The sequence below is a fragment of the Sinohyriopsis cumingii genome, chromosome 9 (genome assembly GCF_028554795.1).
Source record: "Sinohyriopsis cumingii isolate HCF-2022 chromosome 9, ASM2855479v2, whole genome shotgun sequence".
Classification (NCBI taxonomy): domain Eukaryota; kingdom Metazoa; phylum Mollusca; class Bivalvia; order Unionida; family Unionidae; genus Sinohyriopsis; species Sinohyriopsis cumingii.
The window spans coordinates 44011530-44028188 of NC_142969.1; positions in this window are offsets into that span (position 1 = coordinate 44011530).

Genomic DNA, 16659 nt, shown 5'->3' on the forward strand with positions numbered 1-16659 from the left:
CAATATCTGTCTGAAAATGAACATGTTCAGGATAACATCGTATATTTTCTTGCCAAGTCTAGGCTAGGTATGTCTGAAAATGTCTTTCAAAATGATGCCCAAAGTTACGTTTGTCCTCACAAGATCTATTAACGTCTTGGAAGGCAGCGACCTATATTAGGACGAATATTTGAACTTACATCCAAGATTATCAAGTCAACAGCCCTGCTTTCTTAAATTTATGATATGAACAGCATAAATCAACAAACATTTTGAGCACAAAGCATTCTGCCAGTTCTGAAATTATGTTTAATTTTTAATGTCATTGCAAGGAACGTGATTGAAATCTAAATTGTTAAATTTTAATTTTACTTAAAAATTGTGTGCTCTATATGATATGATTTTAAATGATGATGGAATATAATAATAATAATAATAATAATAATAATGATAATAATGTGTGTGTTTGTGTGTGATTTGGATTTTTAACGTAGCTTTAACAATTTTTCAGTCATATCGCTACGATGTCTGCAGTGTGACAGTTTATAGTGATGTCTAGCACTGGGGCATCATGCCGCAGACATGTTGCATGATGTCCCACCGAGTCACATTATCCTGACACCAGGCCGACCAGTCCTAACATTAACCTCTTAATGCTGAGCGCCCAGCGAGGCAGCTGTTAGTACCATTTTTGTAAGTCTTTGGTATGACTCGGCCGGGGATGGAACCCACGGCCTCCCTCATCCGAGGCGGACGCTGTAACCACTAGGCTACCAGAGCGGTAATAATAATAATAATAATAATGAGGACTTTGTATAGCGCCTAATCTTTAGAAGCTGTAAGCGCTTTGCAATATTAGACATATATATATATATATATATATATATATATATATATATATATATATATATATATATAGTACTAATCTGCTTCAAAAGTGGCCTTTTACAAATTGACATTTATTATGAACGTCTTTAGTTTTAAAAAAAAAAAAAAAAAAAAAAAAAAAACCATTGTAACAAAACACGTGATAACTGCCACATCTACTGTCAGCAATCATAATAGTCTAGGTCTCCGAGTTCAATATCTTCGTGTAAAGAGTTCATCAGGCACAAGTAAAAAATTTCAATATTAGATTGATGCACGTGGCACCTGGTAAAGCGCAATCAACTCAGCATTTAACGACAACAAAATCAAGGACGCTCACAAGACCGGTTTAATCAATAAAGATAAATGCTTAAACCTTTAGATCGGCACGATTTTATTGAGATCACTTCCTTTTGTCGCTGCCAGGCTAGAAAGCTGCAGAAAAGCAATTGATAAACACATTCATTATATTTCATTTTGGTGACTCTGTATGAAGATATGCATTCATCAAAGATGTTGGTATGATATTAGACAATAATAATGATAATTACAATAATATTAGCGACAAAACGACAACGATGGTGATCTTGAGGATGCAGCCCAGTACAGGTCTCTACTTCACGCTAAAACAAACTGTAAGATAATTGAAAACTTGTATCAAAGCCTGCAATTATGTTATGTTTGATGTTTAAACTTATTGTACTGCCATAAATGTTGATAAATTGGGTCAGGCTACAATTTCTCACAATATAGAATAAGAAAGTTAGGCGAGATGGGTAGCGGCACTAAATTAATATAATTTCACAAAATGATATATAAACGTTCATGACTCAGGAAAAATAGGAGAGAGAGAGAGAGAGAGAGAGAGAGAGAGAGAGAGAGAGAAAGATTAATAAATTAACGATCGTGGCAGAGCGTAGATATCCAAAACTGAAAACAAAAGCTAAAAATGAAAATCATTGCGACTTTCTTTATTCAAATGGCAGAAAATGAATGGGTAGAGAAGTCAAAGGCAGTTGAAAAGGATCAATATTCTCATATTTGTGATTAGTGTTTCAAAGTAGCATGGTATTGTGGTCTTTCTTCATTATGATGTACCACCATTGTTGCCTATCTAAATTTATACAAATATTTATTTCTATGGTTACGGTCGTCACAAGTTATTATTTCCTTCTCTCTTGCACTATCAATCACTGTGAACACACACACACACACACACACACATGGATATATAGTTTGAAGAGTTTCTCGTCCATGTCCTCGTTACTCTTTCGACTACACTGTGCACGCTTTTAATAAAGAACTATCTGCAAGTTTGATACGAATATGGCTCACATTCATGAAAATAAAATTATATTTTTGCAATACGTGGATCCTTTCATAAACATATAATAAGAGACAATGTCGGTAATAACAGAAACTGCAGTTGCACACATAGCCTTGATTTCTTAGTGGTATTCGCGTCTACGGTGACAATTTTGAATAATCTGAGAGTCACAATTTTCCTTTTCATCATGCAATCAAACATATTTTACGAGTTGAATACGAAGTAAATAGAGAATATCAACGTCTTACGATTTTCGTCTGGTCAAACGTTATTACGTTTGTCTCTGATCAATAGTATTTCCAAGACTGTACAGCTTTATAAGTAAAAAGATGCCAGCATATATACAGGTATGTAATTAGTATCTACAAGGAAAAAACATTGCATTTAAAAGAGGAATTCCAACCGTCTCAGTTTACACCAACATTCGTACCCAATGGTCATTTTAGGTAAACTCCTTCATTCTAGAGTGCTTCACATTGGCGCCTTGAAAAGAAAGGTCGCTAATTGGCAAAAAGGTGAAACATTTCTAGGTTTATATATTTCGACCAATCTGCTGCTGTATCGACCTGGGGTAACTGTAGCATTTCTCGACCAGATAAAAAAGAATCACAGATAGTTTGGTCTGTTTTGTCTCTTAACTTCTCAGATATATGTTGCATCAAGTTTCGTGCCACCTGTATTACCCATACGTGTCACTTTAAATGCAAATACCATTAAAATGAAGTGGGTAGGACTTAAAGTGCAACATAATATTTATCCAGTTTAATATCAAACTTACATCGGCCTGTAACCGTGTGAAAGAAAGCGAAATTGTATCATTTACATGCTTTAGACTGAAAACAAGCAGGCAAATTAGGCAAATGGTTTTGTTTGTTTATAATTTATTCACGCCAAATGTTACGCGATGTTAAAAATTGGGTAGAAAATGTATTCAGATTTACTTTCAAGGTGCGAATCTGCATCTACTCGACCTAGGGAGCAGTGTTTAGTAAAGTATGACTCGGCCCAGCCAGTTTGTACCCAGCCAGAACCAGAGGACTAGTGGTTCTCCTGATCAGATGTTGAATTAAGGTAAACAAATGAATACACCTTGTTTTGTTCTTGCAGTTGTCCAAGAACAGATGTGTCAACGTTTCTTTTCTTTTGTTATTACACAAATAGTATCGGTAACGTTACGTATCGTCAGGTTTTAGGTCGTTGTAGAAAATTCAGTAGAAGTTGTTATAGTGCAATGTGAGGAATACAGTATCTGCCATCGTTTGAAAAGGCATCACATAGACAGATTTTAACTCATTTCCGGTAATATCATTACTTAAATCTTGGTTTATTTAATTTCCTCTGGAACATTGGGCTTTGTCATAAATTATCGAGTAGCCAAGTTATAGTGTTGAAGTTTCAACATATATTATGATGCATTCTAAATACGTATTGAAATGTTTTCTACTATTTCTCACTTGCTAGTTAAATATTTTTCAAATGAGCTGGTATATTATTCAAAACTCCAAACTTACATAATTTAAATGCAAGTTACAATGTTGATGAATATAGGGATAGATAAAATGTTACCATTCTCAAGTACGCAAAATTGTAAAAAAAGGTATAATTTAAAAATAAAAATAATCCAGTTATGATAAAAAGAATTAAGGTTTGTTATTTAAAATCAGTTTGAGTATGTATGAAATTTACGAGTAATTTTTATTTTGGAGCTATTCTCAAGATCTGATATAGATTTGATTTTAAAAACAAAATTTAAATACAGTATTGATTTTAATGTTAACTGCCCTTTTCTAGTTAAAAACCAAACCAATGAAGAAGAAAGTATGTTCACAATGAAAAGGGGAGACGATCAATCAGATTGTTTTTGACCCAAGATTTTTTATAGATTTTTTTTAGATTTTACTGCGTTAATAGTGGGTATCAAACAATCGCAACAAGTGAACATGATTGGTCGTTCAAAAATTATCCATTCTTCTTTTCAAGATAAATACAACAAAATACAAAATTATTCCAACAAATCTTCTTCTCTTATGATCTTAATGTCATCTGTTTTTGTAATTTTGTTACGTATAATCTGATACCCGTTTTTTATCATCAAATATAGTCTGGCATACGAGTAATAATACATCATAGTCAATATTCATAACATAGAATGTGATTATCATTATGTCCGCTTAATTTAGACTAAAGAGAAGGCATGTGCCATTCTTCATAACAGAACTGGAGATTACAGGATTCTGTTGTCGAAGATTAAAAGACGTAGGCGGAAGACTCGTGATTGCAAATTACTTTCAACTTTTATTCGTATACTGTTACATGCATAGGCCTACAGATTAATTTTGAAATAAGCACAAACACCCTAATGAAAGTCATTAAATATAAAAACCTAAAATGACAGAAGCTCGTGTTTTTTTTATTTGGCTAGTTCCAAAACATGGCTGCTTTATCTAGTTTTATTATGTCAATCAATATCTTCTATTCTTTGATTCGGTTGGTTTTCTTTTCCTTTTTGGTTTTCTCAGATGTTTATCACATTCTAAAATATAGGGGAAAAAAACAATGTGAAAGAACATGAATGAGAACCATAACCAATAGAACAACTTTAGTCTTAGAGGATAGTTATTTTGAACAGATTAAGAATCGTTCGATCCATTATCGTTACTAGTAACGCGACTGTAAATAGAAACAAAATGTTTGAGCTAACAAAAAAAAAATCACATTCTTACTTCCGGTATCTTTGCGTTTGAAAATATCGTATTTTTCAAGTTTTTCGGAAGTCTTTCGAAAATAGCTGCTGAACGCATTCTATAAATAATGATGAGTTTCCATAATTTGTATTTCCAGTGCTATCCCATAGGTAAATGATTTGGGACTAATCCGTAATATGCTTCTCTCAACACTATCCTCAACTAAACCTTCTGTATTGGATACTTGCTTCCTGTGATGGTAAACTGCAGTCTGACACGATCGCAAGAATTAAACATGACTGGTTGTTCAAAAATTATCCATTTTCAAGAGAAATACAACAAAATACAAGGAACTTGTTGTATAATGCAGTAACATGGCACAGTGAACAAGTCTGAAGTAATGTCCGAACTACCTGTGAGATGTTGTATCCGATAATTTTAGAATTCATGCAATAACAAATATTAATGGTATGCTGAGGTATGGAAATAAATAATGCAATAGTAGTCTTTAATAACAAAGAATACAGATAAACATATCAACCAAGAGGGCAACAGTTTAATTAAAGCATAGCCATGGAATATCAAAGCTGTATTCATTGGTCGATTGGCATATGCGGTTGAAATTATACTTTATTATATGCATTCCTTATTATATATGCATTTATTTTCATATCATGTTCATTGTTCATTATATATGCATTCCTTATTATATGTTGTACATTGATATCTGATGTGCAATTTGTATTATGTGATGCATAATCGTATTATAATATGCATATATTCTATAATATATGTACATGTACTTATATATGCTATTGTTTCTGTTCTTTTTATATTTTATTGTTATTATATGATGTGCATTTCTAATTATATGCTGTGAATTTGTTACTGTATGCCATACGTTCATTCATGTTTGATATTCATCGATTACTATATGATATGGTAAAATAAAATACATGTTTTGTGCAAACTTCAGCATGTGATTTGCGTGTTTTATTTTATATGGTGTGCATTTTTCTTAAATATTGTAAAAACTTGTTTAAAACTAATTGAGAATGAGAATTTACTGAAATGAAAATGCTTTGCAATCCGACCAAAACTATTTTTGTCTCAGATGTATTATTGGATATAACAAATTAGACCATTTATGATGGTGTAATTGGCAGCCATATTGAAAGACAAATGATATGGTTCACTATGGATTGTAAATGGAATATGACAAGTCAAACAAATTCTTTGCATCGCAATAAAGTATTTTCTAAACTATACACCAATATAACGGATAGAAAATGAACCTTCCTTTGTCCTTCTAGTAATATGTTAGCTGATTTCGTGTAGAAACTGGTGAATTTTGATGGATTTATATCTGACACATGGCAAGATTTCCCTCAGTACATATACATTTCTGTGCACAAGGCTTCAATTATTTTGCAAATTTCCTGTCTTTACATAATATATTGTGAAGCAGTCTATTAATCAAACCACACAACCGTTGAGCGGAAGTTTACCAGGCTTAGAGCATTGATTATTCTTGGCAGGGCCGACGGTGGGGGGGGGGGGGGCAACCAGGGATATTTCCCCAGGGCCCTGGCCCATAAAGTGGCCCGGGCCAAACATCACTTTTTTATTTTATAAAGAAAATTTTTGTTAGAACAAGAACTAGGAGAGGCCCGGGTGTTTCTTACCCCAGGGCCCGTGATTGCTCTCTGCGGCTCTAATTCTTGGCTTAACCCAGCGTTGCTATCTTTTTGGGGTCATGTAGTGGGGTGGAGAAGATTTAAATATGCAAAACAACAATTGTAACACTTTTAAAAATGTTGTAACCTAACCTGAGGCAGTCATAACAGTTAAGCCTATTATACATCACCATATTGTTTATAATTAAACCCTGGATGACTGTAGTGGGGATGGGTGGGTGTGATTACTTGGGTGGGGAGTGGGGCAAGCGGAGGAGGAGTACGAAAACTAGTGAATATCATGATGATTTACAGTGGTGAGCCGTCTGACTTGCTCCCGGTTTTGTCTAACCCACGTATGTGGCTCCATTCTTTGGCTTCGGCTTAGATCACTGACGTACACGATTTGTTGCTAGGTTTGGGTTACATGTGATCAGCCGCATTTATCTGACTGATTGTTTTCTAATATTAATATTTTCATATCACAACTACTTTCAGATGAGAAAACTCATAAATGCTCAGTGTTTTTGTCATACAATAAAGCATTTAATCCAATATACCATAAAATAGAAACAAATATAAAGAAAAAATTCAAATGATTATGTTACAATTTTAATTTACAAGCTCATTATGATTGGAGACAGGTACGAAAGACGAATTTGCACATCAATATAACGGGCGGAAAATGAGCCTTCGATCCTAGTAATTTCTGAATGGGCAAATCTGGGTACTGGTAAATTTCTGACATTGAGGCGTTTGATTTATATGATAGTGACTTTCCTGACAGTACTGCTAAGTGCTGACTTTAGAGCTAAAATCATCAAATGTGCAAACACGTGACAATCTGACACTTGGGGATGGATGTAGGGTATTTCTGCATTGATTACAAGAAAATAAAAATTAATTATGCAATTGACAACCGTTTTCCTATGAATTCCTTGCTTTCAAAGTGCGAATTTTTAAAACGCAATTGTCTGAAGTATTTTCTGATTACCATCGATTTGGTTACTAATCATAACTTTTTATAATTTGGAAATCTCAAATCCCATGACTAAGGTAATAAGTTTCTATCCAATTTGCACTGTAAAGCATTTGATGCTAGAAAGTAAAAAAAAAAGGTTGGCTAAAACCGTAACAGTAGTGTAGAATGCATAGGTCTTTGCTAAACCGTAACAATAGTGTAGAATGCATAGGTCTTTGCTAAACAGTAACAGGAGTGTAGAATGCATAGGTCTTTGCTAAACCCACTCATATTTGACCATAAATACTAAATCCTCAAATCAGCCACCAAAAATTTTGTACCCGTTTTGCTGCTTTAGTCAACCTTTTAGAAATTTTCTAAAGCATTGTTTTAAAGAATATTTCGACATTTTAACTACTTGTTTCTTTATTTTAAAAAAAACACAGAAAAAACTTGATTAAAAAGTAGGATTTAATACATTTCAGCACATATTTATAACTTTCTGGATCAATCGCCTCATTTAGACATTAACCTTCTGCCACATGCCATATTATTAATCAATATCAATATTGTTATTGAAAACCCCAGACCACTATCCTATAAAATAGTTTCTATAGTAACAGAATTCCCACTGCTCTTTAAAATAGTACTGCTAACAACGGTGAGACTGGCCTGGGGCCACAGTAATGTAATTAAAGTTTGCCCTTAGGTAGCTTGGCCTTGCCATTTAAGTAACTGGAAAAAAATTGACCAACTGAAGCAGTCCTGGCGTCTTTTTCTGTCCAAAGCATTTGTTGTATTTCACCAATGGTTATATTCATTTCATCGCGACTTGTGTTATCATCGCTAATTGTTTTACTAAACATTGCCACAATATTATATTCACATAATGGGCGTTACCAATTTTATCCTGTTTTATAACTGTATTATATGCCAGCTAATCTCTTAAAGCTTTGCAACAGACCCTAGTAAAGTTATACCAAAACCCTGTAAAAGTTTGATGTACAATACGTTTAACATAAGCGAAACTCATAAAATAGCAGACACACAACCAATTTCCACTTGAAAAAATTGCCATACCAACCGTTATGCTGTTTTATTATCATTTTGCATCTCTATAATGTTCGCAATTTCAATTCCATGATTGAAAGTAAGATTATCTACCATGTAATTATTTTTCCTAGTGGCATTCCTGGTGTAATTAGACAGTAAACTTTAAACTGTCTCAAAGAAAATGGAGTAATTAAATTAGTTATTTCTTCCATATCCATGTATCGTCCTTATCCAAAACACTAATCCAGTAAACTAATTACAACCTGTTTGCAAAACATCTTAAAGCAGGCTCTACCCAACCAAACTGCATTAAAGCCGGTTGTTCCCATCCAAAATAGCTTAAATCAAGATGTGGGGAAAAGTGATGGGTTTTGAGGTGCAGTGCTGGGAGCTGACAGGCAGATCAGTTTACACAGAAAAACATTTACTCGACTTTTACTGAATGTAAATTACTGAATATAAATCAGTCACCAATTTTGGGTCGCTAGTTCCCCGGCTCCGTATCAGTGAGCAGAGTCATTGGTTGGTTTTCATTTCGAGCAACAGGGTCTTGAGCTCTGCCAATCTAATCGTTTTATCTTCAACAAATACCGAGCGTTCTTACTGATTTATTGAGTTGAGACTACTTTGGTGGCTGCGAGAATTTCCGAACAGACACGCATTCGCGAATGTAACCGTACAGAAATTAGTTGTCCAGTGCCGCCATCCACAAAGGTAACTATAATAGTTGCTATAGTCGGAATTCTCGCCACACCAAGGCCATCCGTTGCAGCCATGGAGAGACTGCTGATAACGCTTACGACCACACACACGCATTTATATTTTGCGAGTAAAACGTTTTTCATGGCGAATTCATCTAGCAGTTGTAGTTCCGCTTCGACTGTTTTCTCGCATCAATAAATCTGAAGGCCTGTCATAGTTCTTTTGTTAATGTGATCGCGAAGTGTAATTGCTCTACATACATACTTTGTTCGGACGCATCGCGACCAGGAGCAATACGCACGTGCACTACCAACCAATGATTCCTTACTCGCAAAACTGCCGTGGAATCATAGATAATATGTTTCTTGTGAATACCTATGTCTCCGCTAATAAGTTGCACACTTCCATGTTTACCAAGAAATACACGGAATACAACTTTAATTTGTGCATTCAATGAACGTCATTGTTTAATATCTGTTAAACGAACAAATGTGTCTTTGTTGAATATACGTCTAGAACAATTTTCTGTGGTTGGTCTAATCGTTGGCTTTGTTTGTAAATGTTACTTCATCGTTGTGGAAACTTTTTTTTTTTTTGCGTTTAACTATTAATCTGTCTTGGCCTTTAAGCGTGCTAATACTATGATTCTAAGCTGACTCATAATTGGCACTGATATACAGTTTGGGTGGCCACAACAATCGAATTTTATTTGGCTCGTAACGAGTTTATATTCGAATGTTTACGGGTCTTTTAATCCGACGAGTTTGAAGCAGACATGCAGCAACAAGTGGAACAAAACTGATATCAATGTTAACATCTACTGGCAGCTGGTCCAACACCCTGTCGGTAAATTCCGCAACATCATCTCGTTCAAAATCCATCACGCTTATGGATTGGTTAATGGCAAACACAAACACCAGACATACTTAAGCACCCTTCTACCACTCCGGATAGAAGTTGAGTCTGAATTTTATCTCCAACGACCACGGATATATATATGTGAAAATTATACAACATTGCCGGGTTTATCGATATGTGACAAAACAAAGCAAGATGCCGCTGTTGATTTAATAACATTGACATTCTACCCCACCCATCTTAACTTCTGGTTAAAATAAACAAGTATGATCCAGACTCGCATACCTTTAAGATGTGATGCTTCGGTCTATCAAAGCCATCTTCAACAGAATGGAAAACAATTCGACCCGTTACCTTAATCAAATCAACTTTGGTGGCGTAGTTTGAATATGTGTTTGCGTTTGGGACTGTGTTTAGCGAGTCCACAGGGTGTTACTGTTTTGTCAACGAGCTCATATGGTGCCGATTTACAAATGAATATGGACTTGTGCATAGTCTCAACTACGTCGTTTGAAAAGGCTTTTATAAAAATAAAACATATGAAGAACGATGTATTATGCACAACGATGGAACATTTGCGCAACGATGGAACATTTGCGGAAAGGAACGTGTGTTTATCTTGTTAGGGACAGTGAGCAAGTTAAATTTCAAAGGATTGTTGTTGACTCCATGTTGGCAAGTCGGTGATTGACTTATCTAAATTACATTTTACCACCAACGACGACAACGCAGACATGGGCCAGAAATCCCACTGGAGCGAGTTTGACACCAGCGAATTGCCCAAAAGATAAAATGCTATGCACCAACTTTAACAAGAAGTGGAAAAATTTGAGGATGAATGCGTGCGAAAGCACATCAAACAATACGCGGGAATGATCCTTAACATGTAGTCGGTAAAAACTGAAGACAAAACCATCAAGAAAGCCAAAGGAATCCCACACGTGATGGTGCAAAAGGGTCTCCGACACCACGTGTACGTGGAAGACTTACGCGAGCCGGACGATTTCACATGAGGTCTGTCCGAACGAAATCGAATGGTCGATACCGTTGTACCAGGGTGAGTTTATCCCTGCTGGATACCAAACGGTGGATATTCCTGATCACTACTTACGAATACGGACACCAAGCGATTGCGTTTGCAGAATAAAGTTCCATAATTGCGGGAACGACTGCCAATTCCACTCACACAAATGCTCTGCTTGGTGGAAAGCCTCCTACGGATAGACTGCAAAGAGGTCTGCAGGTGCTAAAATAAGATCTTGTTGTCTGTCCGGTATTCTTACGGACCATATCGCGTCAGTAGTACGAAGTTGCCAGCCTTCTAACTACCCCGGTGCGTGCATATACAAAACCAGCCTGTTTCCGAGTGAGCATAGCATGGGTTGTTGCAAAACCGTTTTTTAGGCAATAATGACAGTGTTCTGTTGAACCGCCTTGGCGGGTTTTAACTCAATCGTGCGTTTCACCGATCAGGACTGCTATGACTGAGCGAACCTATGTCACCCACTCGTGAAACCGCTCTTTAGGATTCTCCAGAAATTCCTGCGCGTATGTTCGAATTATCGTTCGGCAAGCATGTGGTTGAATCGTTCCATAATAGTGTTGTCACGGTGTATATTAACATATCCAAAACGATGAAGCACCTTATATTTTCTGTTAATAATACAGCATGGGCTCTGAGAAATGCTTTGCTCGGGTCCATTTTCAACAGCCACGACCATGTTATCAGCGAATGAGTTTAGATACATTTACATAGCGTCTGCGTTACTCGTTATACTTTCGACAACAGCGGCTCCGCTTCCTTATATCCAGTGGCAACATCTAGGACGGTTGACGCCTATTTATTGATAAGTGCAGTACCTGACCATGATGGAGTAAACAAAAGATCCGCCTGATGAAACTTCGTTGACTGTTCTCACGTCAAGCCATTCACGGAAAATCTTTCTTGGCTTAGGTTGGTAAATCTGTCAGAAACCTGGTTTGGTAGTCGCGCTCAATCTACCCCGATGGTGGCCATGGCTGATTCGCCTATCCAATACCCGTGCACGCTGTATTATATCGCGACCACATTTGCCATATTATAGTTTTATCTCCAGTGAATGAACTTGGTCTTGTTGCCTCCAATAAGAATTTTAGTCTTCATACTGCCTCTGACGACCCATCTAGCGTTTCTCCGACACCTGTATCTGCCATCGCTTTCAAGCAATTGATTTAATCCATCTCAGCTCGCTGAAGCGTACGGATATCACTTGATAGTTTGTTTATATGCCAGACCATGTCGGTAACATGCAGCATCAGCGCGGTTTATATGTTCTTATTGGGGCTTCAGTCAATTGTTACAATAAAGACATATATCCAAATGTGTCCCACTGTCCCATTTAATTGTATCCGGGGATGATATTCTCGTCAAGGTGCCTCCCAGGTAGCTTCGTTAACGCATTAGCAATATCATCACTGAACTTTTTCTGCCATGTGCGCGAGACGCATTTGTCTCCACACATGTAAACTTCGTAGCTCCACATCAGACAAAAGTTACACCTCGAGTTTGATTTGTGGTACGAGTTTTCATGCGGCATCGAACGCAACATAAATGCAAGCTTGAGTTATATAACAATTGATATTTAACATGACATCACGAACAAGAATAGCCAATTTCGCCGTAATTGACGTATCTGCGCAGACAAAGCCAAGACCACTCAAGCAATGTCACAGGTTTCCAAATTGGGTTAACGTGCTAATTATTGATCCGGACGGAACCATAGAAACAAAACAAGTGTTGTTCAAGTTGATAATTAGATAGTTAAGGTGGGGTCAGTTTTATGTCACTGCACCATCCGTTAACAATCAGCCTTGTTATGATGTACTCAAGGATTTTGCGGAAGCGAGTGCTTGTCAAAGATGTCCACTATTTATTTCTTGAATATTCTTTTCCTGTACGACTATATGAGTCTTGAAAACCAAGACAACCCCGCATGAATATTTTCCACGAAGCCGACACAAAAAAAACAACAGACGTGATTTGTGTGATACAACGATGCGAAAGCATGCCTAAAGTAAGCCGGGGAAATTGTAATATATTGGCGATATTTCTTGACGTTGACGCACGATTTCGCAAAACATTCGTTGGACTTGGTGTGCTGACAGCAACTCGTGGGATGAATATTGGAATATATTTGCTGAGGTCACCCCAGTACCCATATAGTTTCCTCATGATCGACTTGAGTGAATGCGCAGGCTCCAAGTACCGTGCAGATCTTGACACCAACATCTCGTTCGATAATTTAAACGATTAGACTCAATATAATGTCAAAACCTGTCAGTAATACCTTAGCAGAGTATGGGGTTCGACATCAGAGAAATTGGAGAAACTGTTGTAGAGACCGCAAAAGGCGAACGTGTACACTACGAAGACATCGGAGCGGCGCTTGATAATAATCAAGGACCACGACCACCCGAGTAGGAGTCAGTTATGAAATCACTGAAGCAATTTTTTTAATGAACGAGGTCACTAGTGGATCTTCGATTATCCCGCACGTGCGAGTCTTGTTATATCCCAGAATTGAAACAATTCGTCGTGCTCAAAATACCATCGAATGTAAACGAGGCAGGGTCTAAATGGGCATTCAGGAAGATTACTGTGTTGAAAACAATCCTCTTGCAAGCCTTAGAGAATACATGATGCATTTCAATCTGGAATCGTTAATGAACATAACGCAATACGAGATCACATGCGGAAAGCAGGTACACATGAACCTGAATATAAACCCGAGCCATACCAACCTGGACCCTCGTAGAGATTTCCACTAAAGCAATTCTCCCGAGATAAAGATGAAAGAAAAGACCAACTGCAGCAGCAACAAAGACGTGCATCTACAGCTCAACCTGAAAACAGCCACTGCAGTAAACACCTCATTTCCAAGCGAATCTTCACATACATTTTTGCCACATAACTAGAAGAGCAAAATAAATGAACAGGTGGCTAGCAAAACATTTAAAGAAAGAAGGTCATGATGGACTGTGTGATCCGCATGACCTTGTGGATCCATTGGACACATGCGTAGGGTCGGTTAGCGCCGGCAACAACACACAAGAATTAACGAGGCCACATCACTTTGTCACTTTTTGCTCACCTATGATCTCATAGGCCCAGATGCATTTCGTGCGTTGATGCACGAACTCATTGAAGACATCGATCATTTAAACACCGATGATGAATTACGAAGCCATTTCTATTGAGACACTTAAGTGTCTTACGCGAAATCAAAGCTGCGATGCAGTTTGTAGTTGCAAACACAACTACGAGGATTACCTCGATGATCACGATCTTGTCATCAAAACAAGAATGTATGTGACTTTTCCTACATCAATCACCATAAGGGGAATCCATCACAATCAAGATCGCACTAGTTCGTGGCTTCCCGCGAATAAATCGCACGTGTTCTCAGCAGAGGACGGTCGAAAAGGTACCTAAAATGTTACTGAACTTTCCACGGACACGTATGATATTGACTCAATCGATGAGAGGACATTTTTGACGACAGGCAAACACTCGAAAGTTTTATAGACGAACATAAGACCACACTCAGCTCTGTCATCTCTATTAAATCTGCATTATACACAGCTGACATCACAGTCATTGCTGAGAACAATTCTCAGTTGGCATGAAGATATTAATGAGATTCCTGAAAACAAAATTTTTACACGCAGGACCCAAAAGGTCTGAAAACCATATCTAGCAAGATATTGTCAGGATTACCTAAATAATTTAGATTAATTTGACTTGTGACATCAACAGTACCAGTTCTTGAAGTGGAACTTCTGCAAGACAAACCTCTCTGGGTTACATATTGGTCAAGTTCTCCTCGAATAAAGAACGAGGTGATTTGATCTCTATTACTCTGGCAGCACACATGTATCTCCCAAGCCACAGTCCTCAGTCAATGTATCTTCGTATTACTTTTGTGGACCATGGTGGGCTCATGTTGGATCTGCGTAGAGAGTCCATGATAATACAGCTGTACATCCAAGATCAACCTGATTGAATATAATGACAGTTGTAAATGGATGTGCGAGATCCATGCTTGTTTTCAATGCACCTAAGATGCTCACAGCCACGATCTCACACATGGCACCAGTCACTTAACAAACTGAAACGCAAGTCATTGATAGCATTAAAAGCATAACCACTGATTGGTTAAATATCTGGGATTGGAGGTGGTTCAAACATTTTGAGATCGACTACGACGATTTGTGACTCAAACACCACTAAAAGTAGTCATATTACCATCAACAGCAACAGTGCCAGTTCCGGTTGGTAAATCATCAATGAAGCCACTCAACAATGTAAAGTTGTCCAGTAAAGATAAGTGGATTATGGTTGTGGACAAGGTCCAGATGGCAAATGCTTTTAGCTATTAGAAAAAAACAATAGCATGCAAGTAGAAACAATTGCCCAATTAGATGCATCCAATACCACGTTGTATATGGGCGCGTCTGTGTTGGTAGATCACAACAACCGATATTTCAGTATTATTTGTACTCATCTAGGGACCTCACTCCATTAAAAATAGAATTAAAACAGTAGGTTTTTGTCTTCCATGTTAGGACTTTATCAAAATATTGGGAAAACTTGTACATGCCGACAATATCAATTATGCAGACAAATAATGGATTTTTCAACAATGGCATCATGGCGTTGTTTGACAGTGCAAGTTATTCCATTGACAGAAAGGAAATCTAAGCAATTCTTGATAATGTTGACTGTGTCATGACTATTCTTGGACTCACCAGATACATCAATGACAATGCAAGATTCCGCTGGCTAATTTATTTTTTTCAAAGATATGAATGATCATTTATATCCTTTCTCATATACCACAGGAAATGTCAAAAACGTGGCAAGATATGTTGAAACACCTGCTTTAGTTAGCATCAATGACAATTTCAACCTTGGATCAGTGCAATGCCAAAAAACTGGCATCAGCAACCTGGAGTTGACAAAAGGACCAGGGACTCATTGAGTCACATATGTGGTAAAAACTTTTAGTAATTTGACTCATACAAGATTGTACTGCCACTTTAAGTTGATTATTTACATGGTGGCTTTGCCACTTAACATTCCAATGGTGTTAGTCATGGACAACAACAGTTTGATTCAATTCTGCCATTATAAACTTGGATGGATGGCCCAAAATGTGAACTTCTTATTGCTGAAGTACTGTGTTCCCCAACACGACCTGCACTTGCTGATTTTCCATGATCACCTAAAAACTACAATTGATTGTACATGAAATGAAACATTCCACATGATATATGTTGTACTATTACATGTGCAATGATACCTCTTTGATGAATGCAAATCATAGAAAATATCTTCTTGTGAAATATGGAAGTCTCCAGTGATTAAAATATTTGAGTTCCATTAATCAGCATCATCTTGGACTAACAATAAACACCGCCAAAAAAGAATGCATTATTCCAGAATTTTTATCATATTCAGTATCAGTGTTGCTGGTTGCTGGAAATGAAATTCATTTTGGAGGATTAGCATTT